The following is a 6988-nucleotide window of genomic DNA, read 5'->3' as shown; positions in this document are numbered from 1 at the left end:
ATTTTTTGCTCTTTATTTTTGTACTTATTATGTATGGCACTGAAGGAGCTGCTCTTAATCTCATTGTACTTGTGTATAGTGACAATAAAGGCATTCTATTCTATTCTATTCTATTGTGTACATCCCTCTGTGCTTTAAAAATATTTGAAAAAATCGTTTTTGTTTTTTTTTTCTCCACTCACAAATGTTTCTTTTTTTGCATCCCTAGGTATCTGAAGGAACCACACCTGGGACGATCTGAAGACCCTCTGAAATACTGGATGACCAGGAAAACAGTTTATCCCACCTTATTCCAACTCGCAACTAAATATCTATGTATACCTGCATCCTCTGTCCCTTGTGAGAGAGTCTTTTCTAAGGCTGGAGAAATTGTCAGTCAGAAAAGAAGCCGTCTGAAACCCAGCACAGTGGAAAAAATCCTGTTTCTCAATAAAAATATTTGAAAAATAAATGTTGCACAAGCACTTCTCCTTTTAACAATGCCCATGTTCACAAGCACAACTACTGAGACTTCTGTCAGATCATACTTCAGTAATATGGCCTAAAATGAAAAAAACATAATTGATACATATACATGGATAAATGAAATACAGCCTGAAAACCCGAGTAACACAAAATTACACAAAATTTCCAAAGTCCTAAGCCATTGTAGTATAGCTCTAGGCTTTTGGTTTTTCTCTCTCTTTGGGTGAAAGATCAAATCCAGCCATTACCACGTACCTTCATATTTTTAATGTAATATTTACTTGTATTGATAAACAAAAAGAAACAGATGCCACATCGCTAGTAACTTAAAATCTGTTTATTAACATGCAACTTTAAATGAGTTTTAATGCACACATTTGGGTTTGAAACCATGATGTTTTGTGCCAGTGCTTCGGTCAAATTATGGAACAGTTACTGTCATTCCAGTCTACCACCAGATGTCACTGTTCTTCCCCACAGCGAAGCCCTGAAGCTTCGAATCATTTTCGGCACAAAAAGAAAGAAAGCCTCAATGCTTCACAAGGCTTCGTTCGCCCATCACTACTCTAAAGGCTCTTTGAATCACTAAGGGCTGCCCGTATCTTTGATCAAGTTTTTTCCATGCTTCGTGATAAGCTGCCTCATCATTTCTGAAGAAGGTGCCTTCTAGACATGTACGAGCAGGTCCACAGATGTACTTCTTCAGATAGTACAGTTTATCTGAGGCAAAAAGGTCTTTTTGGTCTATTAATGACATAAAGGATGCTTTCCACTCGATAAAATGGATTGGCTCACCTCAAAATACTGTTGGCTCTGGCACAGGGAGTCTGTTTATTGTTGTGCTGTCTTGAACAGCCTGTGCTAGTAGAGCAACATCAGGAGGTGCAGGCAACATGACTTTAGTGGATGGGTGGTGCAGAGGCCTGAAACATAGAATTTGGACTCACCTACTCCCTCTTAACTGACTGGACATCACTTATCTGTGTCATTTCTCTGGTATAGGCCTCCAGTCTGGCTCCACATCCTTCTCAGCTTGCAGATGTTCCAGTTCAGACCTTTGGATTTTCACTTCTTTCTTGTGCTGCTCCTCCAGAACTTTTATCTTCTCTCTTTGCTTCCTTTCCTCTTGTGCAATCTTGAATTCAGCCTCTTTTGATGCCAGCTCTGCTGTTGCATCGACCCTTTTGGATGCAATGTATAAAGATGAAGAATGATGGGTGATATTTGATGGCGCAGCAGTAGAACCATAAAATGGAGAGTGCATAGTCACGATTTAGTAACTCACATAAACAACATATTTCAATTTCTGCATCAGTGTCTCCATCAATACCTGTGAGGCTTTCAAATATGATTTTCAAGATGTCCCCAGTCACAGCTTCACAAGCATCAATCTTTCTCCTTAAATCAGCTGTTGGTTTAACATGAATTCTTATTTCACTGTACAGTCTCATAAATGTAATCTTTCTTTTTCTCTGTCTGCAAGTGATGACATTTTTGTTTCAGTTATGTCTGACTTTAGATTTTCTCTTGCTTCACATGCTTGGAATTTCCACTGTTCATATAAGGTGGAGAGCCTATTTTCCTTTTTGCTTACTTCTTCCTTTTGATAAGAAAGCATTCTTTCTGTTGGTATTCTGGGAGGTTTAAGCACCTTGCTTTGGGCCTTGCACTGTAGATGTGCCAAGATGTTTTCCTTACATGTGATAGTTTCCTTTATTTCCTGTTTTGTATTTTCACTTGCGTTTTGAAGCAGGCTTTTCTAATCTTGAAGCAGACTAGCAATCTGTTCATTAATGTCCTGAAGACTTACAAAGTCCAGTGTTGCTTCCATTTTAAGTGCAACTGTAGCATCCTAGCCGGACGTAATTAAGACGAAGTACTCTGTGAGAACTGATGTACTATGGTGTGGGTATTCCAACACATTTATTGACGGACACCATAGACAACATAAGAGCTGAAACACAGTAAAAATATAAATCAGAAATCAGTACCAACAATACCTTTAGCTTTCCATACCATAACAATGTATGGGACATGCTAATATAAGCTCCAGCTAGCATTAATTCCCGCTAGCATTAGCTTGTTAGCTAGCTCTGAAAACGTACTTACACAAAGAAATAAACCCATATATATTACAAAATAAATGATACATATGCTCCATATTTATACCTGAAATAAACCCATAAATATTACAAAAATAAATGATACATATGCTCCATATTTATACCTGTTCGCCTTCCAGCTAGGTACTAATAAGAATAGGATGCATTAAGAACGGATTCTCATGTAGACAACCGTTTAACGTCTTTAACGTCTCTTTTCTTCCACTGAGCTCAACTGAGCATGCTCCGGAGTGAACAGGAAAAGGAAACCATACAACCGTCTTCAAAATAAAGAAGAAGAAGAAGGTATAATAAAATCAAACATTAGCTAACCTGGGTCATTTACAGCAACTTTGTTTACTCCTTTATGTATTTACTCAGTTTCCAGATGGAACTCTGCCACCTACTGTCCATAGCGGGTGTGTCCTACGGGCCTTGGGACCACATTGTGCAGCATGGAGACGGTTGGTCAAGCTCTTACTGTAGCAGCTCAGCTGAAATGATGAGAAGCCTGGACTGATGGTCTAACACTTTTTATTCTCTCCTCCTTTTCTCCTATGGCCAACGTAAGAGCTAGACAAAAAATACACAACATCAACACATTGAATTTAAATGGTAAATGGTAAATAGTCTGCACTTATATAACGCTTTTCTACCTTTGCAGCACTCAAAGCGCTTTACAATGTTTCTCATTCACACACATTCATACACCAATGGCAACAGAGCTGCCATGCAAGGCGCTAGCCTGCCATTGGGAGCAACTTCAGATTCAGTGTCTTGCCCAAGGACACTTCGACTGTGGAGGGGACGGGGATCGAACCACCAGCCTTACGGTCAGAGGACAACTGCTCTACCACCTGAGCCACAGCCGTCCAAATCATGAACTCACTTAACAGACGGGTGGACACAAATGCTGGACACAGATCGGTTCAGGCAAAAGACAGGTTTAGTGACAGGCAGGGTTCGGTACACTAGTAGACAGTCCAACAGGCAAAGGTATCCAGGAATCGACAGGCAGAGGCAAAGTCCAAAAACAGAATCAAGGTTGTGAACAACAGGCAACAGTATCCAAAAAAACGTCAGGCAAGAGGCAAGGCCCAAAACAAGGTCGTGAACAAAAACAGGCTGTGACTTGACTATGATAACGCTGGTACGAGGACTGTGAAGTGCAACGAACTGCCGACGAGACAGTGAGACACACAGGGTAATATACACAAGGTAATGAGGGTAGATGGGAAACAGGTGCGAGGAAGTAATCAGGGAACAGGTGAGACAAGACAGGTACAGGAAGTAACACTGGAACAGAAACACCCAGTGAAGTGATTTCAAAATAAAACAGGAAAGACGAGACATATAATGTGCAGACACGAACAGAAACTTGACAGACATGACACTCACGACTGCTGCGTCGGGGAACTATAGACCCTGTTCACGGGTCGCCCGCTCAACCAGGTGAGCTATAGGGGCGCCCAACACCTAGATGATTCTGACATCAAAGATGCCATGTCCCCTCTATAGTTGCCACTCTATATGGTCAGGCAAAAAGCTCAGTGGCAGCTCATAATTCCCTCAACAAACATGAAGATTTTGATGACATATTTGTTAAACCACCAGACATTGAGGTATATTTTATAATAGACTTTGTTTAAAAAAAGCAAGTGAGCAGGTCCGTCCTTTTGTATAATGCTCAAGAAGGAACATGTCGAAAATCCAGCAGAGGGTGACTTATAGCCGGGGCCTCACATCCCAGCCAGTGTATGATATTCAAGATTCACTATCCCTTTGCAAAAGAGGCTCACATCTTGAGCCACCGGATACCCCTTTATGCTGCCCTTCTGTTCTTGTCTTATTCATTTTGCCACTTGTTACAGCCTGGCCCATAGACTGCAACAATCAATGGGAGAACAAATGAGGTCGAGTGCCATAAAACATATTTTTATTAGAGAAATAAGATTAACGTATGTCAGTCAGTTATCAGTCTTGTATGTCTGTGTGGATGTGTGGGTGTGCAAAGCAAAACAAAATAGCCGCGCCACGAGGCCCTCCCGTATAGCAGAGGTGAGCAGGTGGAGTGAGAGAGCATCAAGGGGAAGGAGAGTGTATTTAACTACACTGGACTAGGTGCAGTTGATCACCTCGATGTCGACCTTGCCTCAATGGAAAAAGCGAAAAAGACAGGAAAGCAAGCAAGCACACACTTAGTGGCACGGAGGGGTTGTCGCACACTGACTTTAAAAAAAATGAAGGCATTAAGGTCAAAGGCTGTGATTTGGACAGTAAAATGTCAGTGGAGAATTAGAATGGGTCTATCCACCTGTTTTAGGGGCCAGCTGTTCTAAACACGACTGTGCTAACACAAATGTGTTAAAAGAGGTAAACATTGGAAGCAGGTACAACACACACACGCACATGCGTGCGCGCACACACACACACACACACACACACACACACACACATATACGCACACTGTTATCAGTTACCCCGCTGACTAATTATGACTCCCTTCCTGGACTCTAATTAGCTTCATTAACTCAAGCACTAATTAACTACTTGAGGCTAACAACAGCTTTCTAAACCTCATGCATTCTGAATGGTTTGGTGATGAACAGACTCACCTCAGCATTTCCCAGGAGTGAGAACTCACGACCACTTGTTGCAGTCGTGGTAGTAGAAGTTTTGAATGTACTAGGAGTAGGTGGATACATAGTTTTGCTGTAGTAGTTGTGATGTTTGCACCTACGCAATTTCAATCTTATTTGAGTATTCAACTGGAAAACAATTATGAATTAACTAAGTAAAAATAGATTTCCTAACGTCATTATTTTGTATGCTGTTTTTATAAGTCAGTTAGGGGCATCTTTTTTTCATTTGAACTGAAACTCATGCTTCACTTCTAACTGAGAAATATTACAGCGGTGCTTGAATGCTGTTGAGCTCTTTAGAATTATTTATATTTCTGCATAAATATGACCTAAAACATCATCAGATTGTCTCCTAAAATTAGATCATAGATGCACTATAACATCTAATACAAGAGTTTACATGTCTATATTCTGTCCTACGTTCAGCTAGATCCAATTTCATTGCCATCAGTGTTAATGTTGAGCAACAACTAGATAATTAATATTATTTTTTATAGCGCAAGACAAACATGACAATACAGGGTTTAGGTGACACAAAAAAGGGATGGCATACAGTGGAGTGTGAACAAAATTACAAGGTAAATAAATAAATGAATAAAATTAAGAAAAGACAAAGAATAATCATGTGGTGGGAGTGTCTGTTGTCTGTCTGTGCAAGTATGGCTCATCCAATGGGTAGCATAGACGGATACATAATCAACATGAGAGAGAGGATCTATGTACTTTCTGTCAAAATTTGATGGGTCTATTGTTCTCTGTGTGCATAAATTAGCATATATTCAAACGTTCACATCACATATATAAAAAACTTCCGCACAGTTATTTTTCTGACACTCCAGCATCAACATGTCTGAGAGACGCCTCATGAACAGTGTATTATGATCCAACACACCCCGGTAGCTTCGGGTGTGTAGAACGACTTCGTAAAGGTGTACAGGGTGAAACGGGGGAAACGGTCAGTCTTGAAAATGTCAAAGACTTTTTATCCAAGCAGGATACTTATACTTTACATAAATCAGCCAAAATACATTTTCCCCACGCCCGTTAAATCAGTTTCAAGCTGACTTGTGTGATGTGCAAGCTTTAGCAGAGTATAATGACGGCTATAATTATTTACTAATCGTCATAGATGTGTTTTCCAAGAAGGCTTATGTGCGAGCTTTGAAGAGAAAAACAGCTGTCGAGGTGGTAAAAGTCTTTGAATCAGTCTTTGAGGAAAGTCAGACTCCTGTCAAACTACAAACAGATGCGGGGAAAGAATTTTTCAACAAGAGTTTTGAGACCCTGATGAAAAAACACAACATCGTACATTTTTCGACAGCCAGCGACCTCAAGACTTAGGTGGTGGGAAGATTTAACCGTACTTTAAAAAGTAGAATGTGGTGATATTTTACCGCCAACAACACACTGCTATACCTCAATGTCCTACAAGACTTGGTCAAAAACCATAATCGCAGCTATCACAGCAGTATTAAAATGGCGCCTGCGGAGGTGATCTCAGAAAACGCCTCTCAAGTGTTTCAAAACTTGTATGGTACATCTACCCGCGCTCCAAAAGGAGTTTTGAAAACCAATTTCCAAAAGGGTGACCTAATCAGGATATCAAAGTTGAGAGGGGTGTTTGATAAAAAATATGAAAAAAGCTTTACGGACGAAGTGTTTACAGTGTCCTTCGCATTCCACCGATGTATAAACTGAAAGATTATGATGGAGAACCCATTCAAGGTTCATTTTATGAGGCAGAGCTGCAAAAGATAAAAATGACTCAAGACAGAGTCT

This window comes from Stegastes partitus, unplaced genomic scaffold (assembly GCF_000690725.1).
Source record: "Stegastes partitus isolate 25-593 unplaced genomic scaffold, Stegastes_partitus-1.0.2 Scaffold398, whole genome shotgun sequence".
Classification (NCBI taxonomy): domain Eukaryota; kingdom Metazoa; phylum Chordata; class Actinopteri; family Pomacentridae; genus Stegastes; species Stegastes partitus.
The sequence above is the reverse complement of the archived record's forward strand: the minus strand, read 5'-3'. Positions refer to the sequence as shown.